This window comes from Oryx dammah, unplaced genomic scaffold (assembly GCF_014754425.2).
Source record: "Oryx dammah isolate SB20612 unplaced genomic scaffold, SCBI_Odam_1.1 HiC_scaffold_9, whole genome shotgun sequence".
Taxonomy (NCBI): domain Eukaryota; kingdom Metazoa; phylum Chordata; class Mammalia; order Artiodactyla; family Bovidae; genus Oryx; species Oryx dammah.
Window position 1 is genome coordinate 9,846,595 of NW_024070193.1, and position 13,920 is coordinate 9,860,514.

Here is a 13,920-nt window from a genome sequence, read left to right on the forward strand (position 1 = left end):
CCCAGGGCTTGCAGCTGTTCTGGCCTTGTGGGAGGATCTGCCAAGGCTGGAGGACTGGAGGAAGCGAAGAGCATCAGAACCAGCCTGGGACCACAGCATCACCAATGAGCCCCAAACCCGGAAAAGCAAGGACTGGAAGGATTTGTCTGTAAGGGTTTCAGGCAAACTCTGGCTGTTGCTCCTTTCCTCCTAGGACTAGGAAGGGCCTATCCCACCTTTTGGCATCAGCTAGTCAAGGTAGCGAGACCTTCTCTTGGTTGGAGCTCTGGGGGAGCTTGGGCATGGATTTGGTGCTGGGACTCTGGAGGCCAGACTGAAGAAGCCTGGTGCCTCATCTAGCGAGACCAGTGCCAAAAATGAAGAAGGAGTGTTACTCTAGCGTCCATTGCTGGTCAGTGAGGACCAGAGAGCAGCTGGTAGTCTTTGGGCTCCTCTGGCGGCTCGGATGGTAAGGATTGTGCCTATAACACAGGAGACCTAGGCTGGATCCCTGGGTCAGGAAGATCCCCTGAAGGGAATGGCCACCCACTCCAGTATTCCTGCCTGGGAAATCCAATGGACAGAGGAGCCTGGCGGGCTACAGCCCATGGGGTCACAAAGAGTTGGACATGACTGAGCGACACACACACACACACACACACACGTAATTATATTGTCAGACACTAAAATACCCAGCAGAATCTCAAGCTGCAAAGCAGTATCTGGTGTGCTTTGTGGGTGGGTGGGAAACTCTGTAAGCTGAAGGAGTGAATGAAAGAATGTATTTTGTTTATAAACCTGAATAAATTCCTGCATTTTTAGCCTTTATGAAGCAGAAGAGTTTTAAAACTGGATTTGAGAGGCCATCCATTTTTTAGGCTTAACATCCAAGGGATGATTAGGGAATTTGGGACTTTTTCCCGGTTTTCAGTTCTTTTTCCAGTTCATTTCCAATGAATGAAGCTTGGAGCCTCTGCATTTAAGTATAAAGAATCACAAACAGGTATGTGTGTTGGAGACAAGGCGCTCTTTTTGCTCTCTGAAATTTGCTTCTTCCAGTTCTCCCTATCGAGGGGGAGAAAGCAGGGGAGACCAAAAGCTGTTGGGATTCTCTGGGAGGAATCCGTGGCAGGCAGCAGCCAGTTCTGTGTTCAGAATGTTTGCTGACAAGAGTGCGGGCCTGGAATTCCAGGCTGGCCCCGGGCCCAGAAGGGGATGGAACCATCCTGAACAGGGTTTGGGGAACAGAGCCCACCTCAGGTCGCATCCCCAGAGTCATCCCTTATCTGTGGACTCTGGGGCCTTTGAGATAGTGGGTTTAGGTAAGCCCTGGGGAGAGTGAGAGTCTTTAGGACCGTCTCCTTGAAGGGAGACAGACCTCAGCAATAACTCCCAGCCCTTTATTCACCCAACTCCTTGAAAGAATGTGGGGCCTCGAGCGAGTGACCAGTGCCAGCGGATCAGAGCTATTTCTGGCGGCTGAGGAGGCATCGGATTCCGGGTGTTCAGGGCAGGAGGAGGATGGAGGAGGGTCAGGCCTGAGGCGCTTCCCGGACGCGCCCGCCTGCTGGGGGCTAGGCCCCCCGGAGAGGGGCCGGCTTCCTGTTCTTCCGGCCCTCGCCTCAGTTTCCCCATCAATATAAGAGTCGGGCAACGAGGCCATCATCATTCCAATCTGGAGGACGCTTCCTGATTGTTTTCTTGGCTTACAAATAACCTGATCTGAGTTTGAGGGAAATCAGGAAGGCGGAAGGCAGTCTATGGGTGGCCAGTTGCGGCCAGGCCAAGTTATCCAGCCTGACCACCCTGGTAGGCTGGATGTCTCTCAGACGCCCAAATGCCTGAGGTTGGGTGGGGAGCCCCTCCCCCACCCCCAGTCCTGAGCTCTCCGGGCAACCCGGACGGGCCGAGGCGTGTCCCGGGGACCGACCCGGCTGGCCGCGGGCGGGATTTCCAGTATGGGGGCGTGTCCTTTCGAGCGGGGGCGTGGCGGACCAATGAGCGGAGCGGCGCGGACGGGGGCGGGGCCTATGCACGGGTGCGGCGCGCTGCGGGGCGGCCGACGCAGGCAGAAGCGGGCGTCGCGGGGACTGCCGGTCGGCGCCGCGCGGAGCTGGCCGCGGGATTGGCTGCGGCACTCGCGTGTCAGGGGGTTGCTAGGCTTCGGTCGCGCGCCCCGCCCTCGCGCTCCGCGCCCTCTCGCCGCCCGGTACGTGCTCGCGCGGAGGCTGCGGTGCGGCGCTCGCGCTCCTGGGGCTCGGCGGCGGCGGCGGCGGCGGCGGCGGCGTGAGCTTCGCGCCGAGTCCCCGGGGAGCAGCGGCGGCGGCAGCGTGTCGCGGCCGGAAAGCGTGAGCACCTGCTGCGGCCCGCCCGGCGGCGCTCGGTGAGTGCGCCGCCCGTGCACTGCCGCCGAGCCTGCCAGCCCAGGCCCCCCATCTCCGTCGCCGGCGGAGCCTCCCGAGGAACACCTGCTGCTGCTCGCTGTTTGGCCCGGGGCCGGGACACGGTCGCGGACGTCCTTGCGGGTGAGGCGGCGGCGGGGCCCGGGTAGAGCCGCCCTTTGCTCTCGGCCCCTCAGGCACAGGCTGGGGGCGTCCAGAGTCCGGGCCCGGGCTGCGCGCCGCGGCGATGGGCCAGGCCTCAGCCCGGCCCGCGCTCCCGGGAACGCGGGGCCTGCGCGTCGGCCGCAGGCTTGTGCGGCCGGCCTGCGGACTGCCTCCCGGGCTTCCACCGAGGTTCGCGCCTCCCAGCTTGGCCAGATCCCGAGGTTGGGGCGTTGAGTCCCCTCAGGAGGCGGGGAAGGGCGCCGCAGCCGCCGGAGCCTGAGCTCAGAGGCTTGGGGTCACCCCTTCACACACAGACACACTTGGGCTTCTTTGGAAGCCTGCTGCTACCTTTTCACCTTTTCACTTAGTATTTGGAAAACCACCTTCACCTGCAGGAATATTTGGGGAAATGTCTTAGGATAAATGGCTCTCTGGGTTTAGAAGGCTTCTGCCGTAAATTTCAAGTTAATTTCACACCATCTCAGCTGCTGATTTGAAATGCGTATTTTGATCTCTATGACTTGAGAAGCTCTTCGACTTGTGAACTTCAGAATGAGTTTTAATGGTGACCGTGAAGTTTGGCCTTGGTGAGAGCTACAGCCTGGGACAGCACGGTTATAGCCTAGAGTTCTAACTTAAGAGCCGGGCCTGCTGTTTCCCTAAATAAGCTTGGAAGCCAGACTTCTGTGCAGGGTGGTGGTGTTTACAGGACATCAGTTCAGATGGAGAGTTGAATGTGCTACCAGGTGTTTGGGAGTTTGGTGTAGATGGGTTGTTGTAACTTTATCAGGTTGTTCTATGCTTAGCTGTTGAGAGAGATAATTTGGGGATGTCCTTTTTTCTAAAAAAAGGATTCAGCATGGGAGGCATAGTTTGAATATGAAGTTGAATTGAACTTTGCTGGCTTTGGAGCCAAGTAATCAGAGCTCCTGGCCTGCATGCTTAAAGGAGATTGAGGAGCCATTTCTTGGAGCAGTGAGATTTGGGGAGGGAGTTCGATGAGCCTGTTGAAGGCTTGCAGGTTACTATGTGAAAGGAGATATAAGCAATGCAAATTGAGCAACAGACATCTGATTGGAACATGAAAGCTTGTGTTGCTGTGTACCTGTTGAAAGAGGCAGAGAGCCAGCCTTCACTGTTCTGAAAAATTGATTTGGCAAAGTATATTCATTTATTTAACAAATACTTGACTTCACTACTTACCAGATTCTGTGGTAGGTCCAGGGGACCCCTGTATTGGGTTGGCCAAAAAGTTGATTGAGATCTGTCCATACACTTTTCCAGAAAAGCCCTAACAATTTTTTTTGTCCAGCCCTAAAAAAGAGCCTGGTTCTCCCCTTATGGAAGTCAGTATGGTGGACAGTGGGGGACAGGGAACCTATGATTGATAGTGTCTGCCCGCTCAGTGTGCTCAGATGGTTCTTGGGAGCCTGAGGAGAGAGGGAATTCCTGAGCCAAGGCTTGCAGGGCCAGCAAAAATTAGCTGGGGGACAGCAAGGTCCGGACTCAGGGAACCACATGTACATGAGTGCCTAAAATAGCACCTGTGAGTCCTCCAACTTGAGAGGTGGGGGCCCCTGGCCTTTCTCTTGTGCCAAGGAGTTCAGACTTCATACTCAAGGTGGCAGAGTCTGGGAAGGGTTTTCCTCGGTGGAGTGGTGTGGTCCAGACCTATGTTTAGAAAGGTGTTGTTGGTGGCCACATAGATAGTGCAGGGAGAGGATGGGAAAAGGACCTAGGGCTCTTGAGTTAAACCCTTAGAGGACACATGAGGGTGAAGGAGCCAGCTGAGGAGACTAGCTGAAAAGTTTGAGCAAAGGGAATTCCAGGCTGTGATGGGGGAGGAGGCTCTATTCAGGAATGTGTGGGCCAGAATATTTAACATGACCAAGGCTTTAAATCACCTCTTCTGTAAATTTGCTAGTGTCTCTTGAACACTGAATTTGGTGGAATTTTGAGGGACCCTCCGGCCACTTAGACTGGGGTTATTGTTTACAAAAGGAGAGGCATAGCATTTTTTTTTTTTTTTTTTTGGTTAACAACCTTAAACAACCTTATTTCTCACTTGAACTGGGGGCATTGCAGTTTTTCTTGGGCAGGGCTGGTATATTAACCCCTGAAGTAAACAGATATGTGTTCATCCCTGTTGAGGCAAATGAGAGCATGTTCAGTCCTTTAACCTCACAGTCATTCCAGCCTTTCCTGAGCTCTGGATCAGTGATGCGATGGATCTACCCCAGCACAGTCTAGGGCCTTCTGAGTTTCTGCTCTGCATGCACGATTGTGAATGCTTCTGAGAGTCCTTTCCAGTGGCTTAGCAAACTGAGTCACAGACGAAGGAATGTTCCCAAGGTCACACAGCTGTCATGTGGCAGAATTAGGATTTGAACCCTGGTTGGACGTTTGGCTATACCCATCTGTGTTTTTGTTGTATCAGACTAATAATGGTGGTCTCAGTTGGGTCCTTCTCTGGCAAAGCCCAAGCCCGGCTGTTTGGTGGTGGGCAGAATGCTGGGATGATATGAGAAAGTGATCACTGATCCCACATGAAGCTCCAGGAACATGCTCTGAGGGGCCATTTTCAGAAATCTAGGGTTTATCAAAGCCTTCTTGAGCCCTGCGCTGATGGCTCTGGGCACTGTACTGAGGTAAGCCAATGAACTTGGGTCCTAGGCTGGAGAGGGCAGACCTTAGGGGAGAACTACATTTGAGCTAGACCTTCAAGAAGGGTTAGTGGTTTGATTGGTGAAGAAGTGGTGGCAGGAAGGTCACAGTTGTGTGGAAGAAAAAGAAGTGAACAGAGGAAGGGGACCAGGGGGAGAAGGCTGGGCTGGTTTTCTGTATGTTCTGGAAGGTTGAGTTGGAGCCAGAAGGCCACATGGAGAAGTTTGATGTTATGGAAGAACAGGAAACCTTGGAGATCTCAAACAGCTGTGATGGGATCAGCTCTGGGTTTTCAGAAGTGAGCCCCCAGTGTGAATATTGAGGTTGGGCTGGATTAGAGACAGGTTGGTTACTGCTGTGGTCCATTGGAGAGATAGTGGCTCTGAACTAAAACAGTGGTCAGCAGGGCAGTGGAGATGAAGAAGGTTCAAGATGAGCCAGTTCAGCAGATGTTAGGGACCTGAATGCTGCTGGTAGCAGCAGGGATCTATCCCAGACTGAGGCAGGAGGTTGACAGTGAAAAGATGAAGATTAAGGCTGCATTAGCCAAGCACTGATGAGGACTTGAGAAACTCCGAATAAAGAAGGGCCCCTAGGGAATTCCTTAGTGGTCCAGTGTGTCACTGCAGAGGACTGGGTTCAATCCTTGGTCGGGGAACTGAGATCCCACAAGGTGTGTGGCATGGCCAAAAATGAAAAAAATAAAAAAGAAGGGCCCCCTAGATTGCCTGAAGTGGGGAAGGCTTGAGTTTCTGTGGCAGGCAAGCAACAGGGCAAAAAAGAGGGAAACTTAACAGAAGAGAGCACAACTTGTTGACCCACTTGGTAGGTGGAGGGAAACATCTATACTTTTGGATATTCAGAATCACGGTGGGTGTAATGTAGCTTTAGACTGGATTTCAGGTAAAGAATTGCCAGTGACTTGCACATTTGACCTGTGCAAGACAAACTAAAGGTGTCCCGTGATGGTGTGACTTCAGAGCCCCATTACCGCATGCTTCCTTTTTAAGTGGGTTTTTTTTTTTGATGGTAGCCTTCTTGATAAGAGGCATATAACTAGTCTAGCTGAATGGCAAGTGGTGATAGACTCATTTTGTGGGTGGGCAAGAATAAGAGTGAGATCTTCCAAGTTTTTTTTTAAGGTTTTATTTATTTATTATTTTTATTTGCTGTGCCAGGTCTTAGTGGGGACATGTGAGATCTATTCCCCAACCAGGGATTGAACCCGGCCCCCCCTGCATTGGGAGAGTGGAGTCTTAGCCACTGGACCACTAGGGAAGTCCCGTCTTAAGAGTTTTTTCCCTAACCAGTGTAGGAGGTCAGCAAGGAGAAGTGTGATTCAATATTCCAGGTTCCGGGGTACGTTGTTTAGATTTGAGCCACTGCAGAGGGTAACGGCTTGGAGGTTGGAGGCTTCCAGAGTATCAGAGAATTAAGAAATGCTGGTGTGAACATGAAAGGGGACCCAGAGGGGGACTAGAGTATTGAACCATAGGGGAACTCTGAGTGAGAATATAGGTAGTGGGGGCTTCTAGGTGCTCTGTGTATTGGTCAAGGATTTCTCCCTCCTCCACGTTCAGGAATATTTCTCTGCCTTTGCCAGTGTTACTGTTTTGTTGCCTAAGCCCCCATCTTTCTCTGCTTTTCCTGGGTTGACGCTCCAGTCCAGGAATAAGATGTTGGTGGTTTTGAATATGCAGGTAATTAATCTGGTCATTTCCCAGTAGGTCTTTGTGTGCCCATGCCTTTGGGCACTAATTTAAAGTAGTCTTCCTTTGAGTTGCATAACCTGCTTCGCCTTTTGACTGCCGCTCTTCACTCTGATCATTAGTCAGTGATACTGCTCAGATAGCAATTTCTATAAATAGGATTTTAGAGTAGTTTACAAAATTACACCAGCCAGAGGGCTTAATTTAGCCCTAGGGAATAGGGTTTCCTATTTTCCCATTCCTTGGGTTTGAGAGAGCTAAGCATTTTCTTAGCTTTGCTCTGGGTCCAGGGTGGAAGGATGGATGGCATGCCATGGTACAGTATCATGAACTGAGTGTGTCTAAGTTGATGAAACTGTCCTATGTTCTCTGCTGGAGTGAAGTAAATCTGAATGAACTTTTGCAGTATGTTGACTTAATTTATGTTTTATAAGTAGAATCCTAATGGGAATAATCAGCTGAATATAAAAAACCATTTTTATAACAATGTCTTTAACCTACACATCCTGTGATGCATTTAATAGTGTTGAGGTTTTGCTTCTCAGTTATGCCTTCTTGAGCTAATTATTTTTGAAAATACCCCTGTCTAAGTTTTAGACATCAAAATTAATTTTGTAGGTTTTGAAACTGTTTATAATTTTTTGATCCTAGATTGACTCTGCAGACGACATTTCACTTTCTTTGTCATCCTTTGGCAGTAAAGGGTGACTGGTGGTGTGGGCAGATTGAGTGGCACGCCCCACTTCCTTTGGAGGTGGTGGTTGTGGTGTATGTAAGCTGCCTTGGTTGTGGACATTCACCAATATTGGTTCCTTCTTTTCCCGTAGAGCTTCTGCTCTCCAGGAAGATAAGGCTTTTTTTTTTTTTTTTTGTCCTTGCTGCACCGGATGTGGGATCTTATTCCCCCTGCAGTGGAAATGAGGAGTCTTAACCACTGGACCACCAGGGAAGTCCCCTTAAGATAAGGCTTTTAAAGCAGCCTAGCACTAGAGCCTGAAGAAAGGTACTTGGAAAGGGAGATGGCTGCTAAAGCAAGATGAGAGATAATCACGTACTTGGCAAAATGATCATGGAATTTTAAAGCACTGTAGTGGGGCAAAAGCTGTATTAAATAATACATGTATTTAAAAAAAGAAACGTGGAAGATAAAAGTAAGGGGAAAATCTCTTGTCTTCCCCAACTTTATTCCTTCTTTAAATAGTAAATGCTAACACATGGTTAATCTCAAAAAGTTCTAAAGGATTTTTGTACAGGGGAAAGAAATCTTTCTTCGATCTATCCCCTCGGTCCCTGCTTCCCCTCCCTAGAAGCAGCCAGTATCCCCTGATTCCTGGGTGTCCTCCAGAGATGGCCCTTGGGCAGCACTTTTACCGAGTTAAAATTTAATTTTTAATCTTACTTTTGCCCTCTCAGCCTTATAGTATTCATTGTTCTATAAATATAACATTTCTGATGGTTAACCTGTCTTCAGTTCTTACACGGTTGTTAATCTTACTTTAGTTATAGTAGATAATATTGCAGTTGACATCTTTGTACATAGTTTTTTTTTTTTTTTTTTAGGATTCTTTTTCTTACCTTCACAATATGAAATATAAAACTTTTGGAAAAAGTGCAGTGTGACTTACAGTTTTGAAGGAGCCCATTTATAACATCAAGTAAGGCAGGTTTGTATTGAATGTCATTTTTTAAGCACTGTGTACATTTTCCCTAGCCCCTTTTCTGTGACTTGCATGTGTGTGCAATTTTTAGAGCCTCATGGAGGCCAAGACTCGATAGTCCCTGCCACTGGGGGTATGTGTGGCCACAGATTCATTCTTCCTGAGGCAGTCACAGCCCTCGGATACCCTAAGTATAGGGGAGTTGTGCCAGTTGAGGGAAGCTTAAGGACGAGTGAAGCCCTTGGAAGGATGTGTCATACTCAGGGAAAAAGAGGCCAGTGCCCATTTTCGTCTGTTTTGGCATTTGCTCTTCATTTCTGTGGATGTTGAGTTTTTGTATATGGAGTATGGGAATCCACAAATAAGAAGCGCTGCTTACAGAGTCCTTTCTAATAGCTGGTGTTAATGTATATGCATTGAAACAAATTCGTGGAATTGGAAGATGCCTGTTTTGGCAAATGTTAGAGTTGTCTCTGTTTTACTTCTCACTGTACTGGGAACATTTCCCCCAGGAATTCCAGGGGTTGTTAAAGGAGTACTTAAGGAGGCTCCCGAGGCTATCTGGGCAGAAGTGAACCAGTTCTGCCTTGGTTTTCGGAAATGCCTCTTTTAATTAGCCTAGTTGTTCTCCAGGGCTGGGTTGATTCTTTAGCCAGTTTTTGCCAAGGAAAATGATGAAGTCAGTGATAGAACTGCAAATACTATTTTCTTTTTATTTAGCTCTTAATCAGCATGTGATACACCATCCATTTTCTGGGCCCTTACTATATAAGAAATGCTTTCATAAAGCATTCGTCTCTCGTCGCTGTAAATCTCCCGTGCCTGCTTCTGCTTGGGCTGGTGGATTGTCTTTGCATTGGATCTGACCTGACCTCAGGGAGCCTCACTTACTGGATTTTTGAATAGCGGAGACTAGCCTGATGAGTAGTCCTTGAACAGAGGGTCTTGTGGAAAATGAGGAAGTGTCTTGAACTTTGCTCTACCTGTTATGTTAAGCATCCTGGACTAAGTGTCTTTTATTTTTAGACTTTTGAGCAATGTTGGGAAGACTGAATTGCCTGAGTAGAAAAATTTGTTAGGAGGAGACTAGAAACTCTTTATTAAAGATCTAAAAATAGAATTCATTAAAGTCACAGGTAACAGAATTCCTGTCTCCTTTCCTTCTCTGGGTTGTTCCCAGCTGTTGTTTCTGCTTACCTGGAAAAGATCACAGTATTTTGTCAGAAGGGTCAGTAGTATAGACTTAACACACTGTGCTTGCCAGTCTGAGCATGTGCTTTATCCAGTTTTAAAAGTAGTCTAAAAAGTGACTGGATTCCTGGGCACCGGGAAGAAATCTTTAGCGGGAAAAGTTGATTGTTTTTGCAGTGCGAGCCCTGGGCTGACGGGGACCGTGGGGTGCCTGAGTGTGTGTGTGTTTATTTTTTTCCTTCTGGTTGGACACTGTTGCCCAGAGAGAGGACACCTGTGTAGGCCACCTAACCCACATGACTCAGTCAGTTGGCACCTCAGGACTCCCTTCTGGTTCTTCAGGAGGGGTCCTTTCTGGCTAGTGCAGCTAGAAGGGAAAATGGCTGCTCAGGCTGTCTTCTTCGGCAGGCCTCTGCTGCCCTGGGCTGCCTGTGCCCTTTCCCTCCATGTGAGGGGGTGAAGGAATGTCCCGGCCTCCCCTCTCCCCTCCTGCCACGCGCTTGCAGGGAGAATGGGGCCCATTGTGGGCTGTGCACAGCCCTCCACCTAAGTGTCCGGCCCGCCGTGGCCGCTCTGCAGTCTGCCGTGGCGACGGGATGCTGCGGGGGCCACGCGCCCGCCGAGCCGTGCTTTCCTCACGGGCTGCCCTGCCATTCAGGAGTGCTCTGAGCCATGGTGCCGGTGCTGCGCTTGCCCTCGGGGCTGCGCTCTGATTTTGTCATGTCTCGGTCAGCATTCTTGTGGACCCCTTTCCAGGGCTGAGCTCACTCTTGCGGCAGATCTCAGGCCATATTTGGAGAGGCAGGCCTGCTGCTCCCAAGGGTGACTGAGTGCCTGGTCACAGGAGGCTGGGCAGTTGCCCCTGGCCTTTGTTGTGTTCTGAATCCACTGGGAAGCGTCGGATTAATCTATTTGTGAATGAAACTGGACTCAGATTCTTGCTTTTCAGATTTATTCTGGTCTTCAGTTGTATCTCAGTAGAGCTGGGGAAAAACTTATTTTGGCTTTAATCAACTGTAGACCTTGTTGAAGATGTGAAATGCTGGGATATGGGATAGGAGAAGCCAGAGAAATTTAAAAAAAATTTTTTTTTTTTTTTTTAAATTTATCTGGCTGCACTGGGTCTTAGTTGTGACATGCAGACCAGGGATCGACATTCCCTGACCAGGGATCGAACCCAGGCCCCCTGCATTGGGAATGCAGTCTAAGCCACTGGCCCACCAGGGAAGTCCCGAGACCTAGCCTTTTAAGAAACAGGTTTGTTCTGGATACAGGAGCTCTCTCTTGATACCAAACTGCCTTACCCATCAGGTAGTTCTCCTGACCCTAGGCGAGTGTGTCCTTGGAAAAAAAAATGTAAGCGATCCTTAATGATTTAAGGGAGACCTTAATGACTTAAAGAGTGAACAGATAGAGGTCGCTGGCTGCCTCTCTTTCGAGGGCGTTGGCTTCAGATAAGGAGCCAGGTTTGTCGTCAGCAGTTGTTTAGCAGGTTCTGTGAAGGGTAGTTGAGTGAGCTGGTAGTGGACAGGAGATGGAGAAGGCCCAGTCAGGCCTGCCTGGAGCTGGCGAAGGCCTTTTCTACATGAGGTCTATATTGATTGCCTGGAAGGCCACTCAGAAATTTGCTCCTCTAAAACCCAGGTAGGTTGACTTTGGAACGGTCCTGGAAGTTGTTCTTGGAAGGCAGCTAAGCTACCTACTGTACCACGAATGCCTCGATTTGAAATTGTTCTTGATCATAGTTAAAAAAAAAAAAAAAAAATCCGTTCTTCCCATGATGCTTCAACATGCACAGTTTCTTTGTTTTCTGGGAAGTGTCTTGTGAAAGGAGCAGCTGGTACTTGCATTGTCCTGGATGTTTGCCTTCCTCCTACTTTTTTTTTTTCTTTTAAAAAAATTTCAAGCCTATTTTAACCTGCTACCTGAGCAGAGTGATCTGCTTCCTTCTCCATTTTAAGATTGGGAGTGGCACTCGTTTTTATCAAATAAAGGAATAAAACTTGCTGTGTTGAGATAACATTGCAGATGCCAGCTCTTTTTATAAATGATACTTAGTTTTCTTTTTTTTTCTCTTTTGATACTGAGTTTTCTAAAGGAGAGTTGCTTTTTCAGATAGTGCCTTGTCATGCTACGGTCTCTTGAGTCGTGACCTCCCAAGAGGTGAGGTCTACCCACTTATTAAGGCCCTTGCTTTTTAGCAAGACAAGCAAGGACCTGTGGTACAAGTTCGATGAGGTTGGACAGTGGAAACACTGACTACCCTCAGCAGTAGAAACCTGAGCCTAAGAAGGGAATATACCAGAGGTCCAGAGCTCCCTTGTCCCCCCTGCCTCAGTAAAATCAGGAGAGAATCTCGTCCCCATAGGCTGCTGAAGAGAAAGTAAAACTTTCTGGTAGTGAGTCCTACACCTCTCCATAATTGGTACCTGTTATTCTTACACTTGTACTTTTTCTGGTGTAAACTTGAGAGTCCAGTATTTAATAATTAAAAAAAAAAAGTGTTAGTTGCTCAGTTGCATCTTGACTCTTTGCAACCCCTTGGACTGTAGCCCGACAGGCTGCTCTGTCTATGAAGTTTTCCAGGCATAGTATTAAAGTGAGTTGCCCTTCCCTTTTCCAGGGGATCTTCTCAACCCAGGGATCTAACCTGGGTCTCCTCCATTGCAGGCAGATTGGTTACCATCTGAGCCACCAGGGAAGCCCAATATTTAATAAAGGCTGGACATATTTCTTAGGCTAAGTAATTGATTCAGGCTTTTTTTAAATTGTGTTTCATTTTACATATGTAATAGATTATATTTTATGTGTACCAAGTAGTATCTTATTTTTTAAAATTATATTTTATATGTACCAAGTAGTATCTTATATATATATATATTTTAAAAAGCCTTAGACTGTGAGCCCATCGTGCTGAGTCACTTCAGTCATGTCTAACTCTTTGCAACCCTGTGGACTTCTGTGTCCAGGCTCCTCTGTCCATGGGATTCTCCCATCTATGCTTCCCAAAAAGCAGCACTGGCTTGACTGCTCGCTCACCTGTGGAGCTTTGAGCGCTGTGGTGTCTCTCTTCGGGTGGCTGATCCAGGAGGGACTGGCCCCAGCGAGATGAATAAAAGGCAAAAATAGTTTGAGGATCAAGGATTTTGGCAGCTAGATAGCGTTGTTTGTAAGGAGTTCCTTTGGCGATTCTTCGACATGCCCAGCTTCTTTTCTCGAGCCTTACTAGTGCAGTAGAAGGAACTCAGCCTGGCAAGGTTGTCCTATGAATTGATTGACAAGAAGTGCTTGGTTTCCTTTTTTTTTTGTATATTTATCTCTCTGAATATTCAACTACACTGCATGCCTGGTTTGAAAAGCCCTTGGTTTTCAAAGGGCTACACGTATGCTTATTTTTTTTTTTTTAACATACTTATTTTTTCCCCATGTGACCATATGACTTCTTGACTAGGGGACTTATAAAACTGACTTTTCAGCTAGCAGATGCATTTTAAGAGACTTGGAGCCAGTGGGCATGCCTGGTTGAATGTTAGGCAGCAGCAGTTTCTGTACCTGGAACATACAGTCCAGCTGAGCTATAGGGCTGGAACTCTTCAGAACAGGAATTTTAAGACTTAAAATTTGTTGTTTCAGTTCAGTTCAGTTCAGTCGCTCAGTCGTGTCCGACTCTTTGCGACCCCATGAATTGCAGCACGCCAGGCCTCCCTGTCCATCACCAACTCCCGGAGTTCACTCAGACTCGCGTCCATCGAGTCCGTGATGCCATCCAGCCATCTCATCCTCGGTCGTCCCCTTCTTCTCCTGCCCCCATTCCCTCCCAGCATCAAAGTCTTTTCCAATGAGTCAACGCTTCTCATGAGGTGGCCAAAGTACTGGAGTTTCAGCTTTAGCATCATTCCTTCCAAAGAAATCCCAGGGTTGATCTCCTTCAGAATGGACTGGTTGGATCTCCTTGCAGTCCAAGGGACTCTCAAGAGTCTTCTCCAACACCACAGTTCAAAAGCATCAATTCTTCGGCGCTCAGCCTTCTTCACTGTTCAGCTCTCACATCCATACATACATCCACAGGAAAAACCATAGCCTTGACTAGACGGACCTTAGTCGGCAAAGTAATGTCTCTTCTTTTGAATATGCTATCTAGGTTGCTCATAACTTTTCTTCCAAGGAGTAAGC

At 48.3% G+C, this 13,920-nt stretch overlaps 1 protein-coding gene across 3 annotated transcripts in view; it reads left to right on the forward strand.

The window, feature by feature from the left end:
- The first annotated feature begins 2,045 nt into the window (after window positions 1-2,045).
- The window catches only part of DAG1 (dystroglycan 1), a 49,193-nt gene continuing 37,318 nt past the window's right edge, over window positions 2,046-13,920 (forward strand). The window contains exon 1 of one of the 3 annotated variants that reach the window (XM_040246936.1): window positions 2,046-2,188. The gene's annotated coding sequence lies outside the window, so the exon portion shown is untranslated. Of the gene's footprint in view, window positions 2,505-13,920 lie in introns of all 3 variants that reach the window. The other 2 variants (XM_040246937.1, XM_040246938.1) reach the window with 2 other exon arrangements.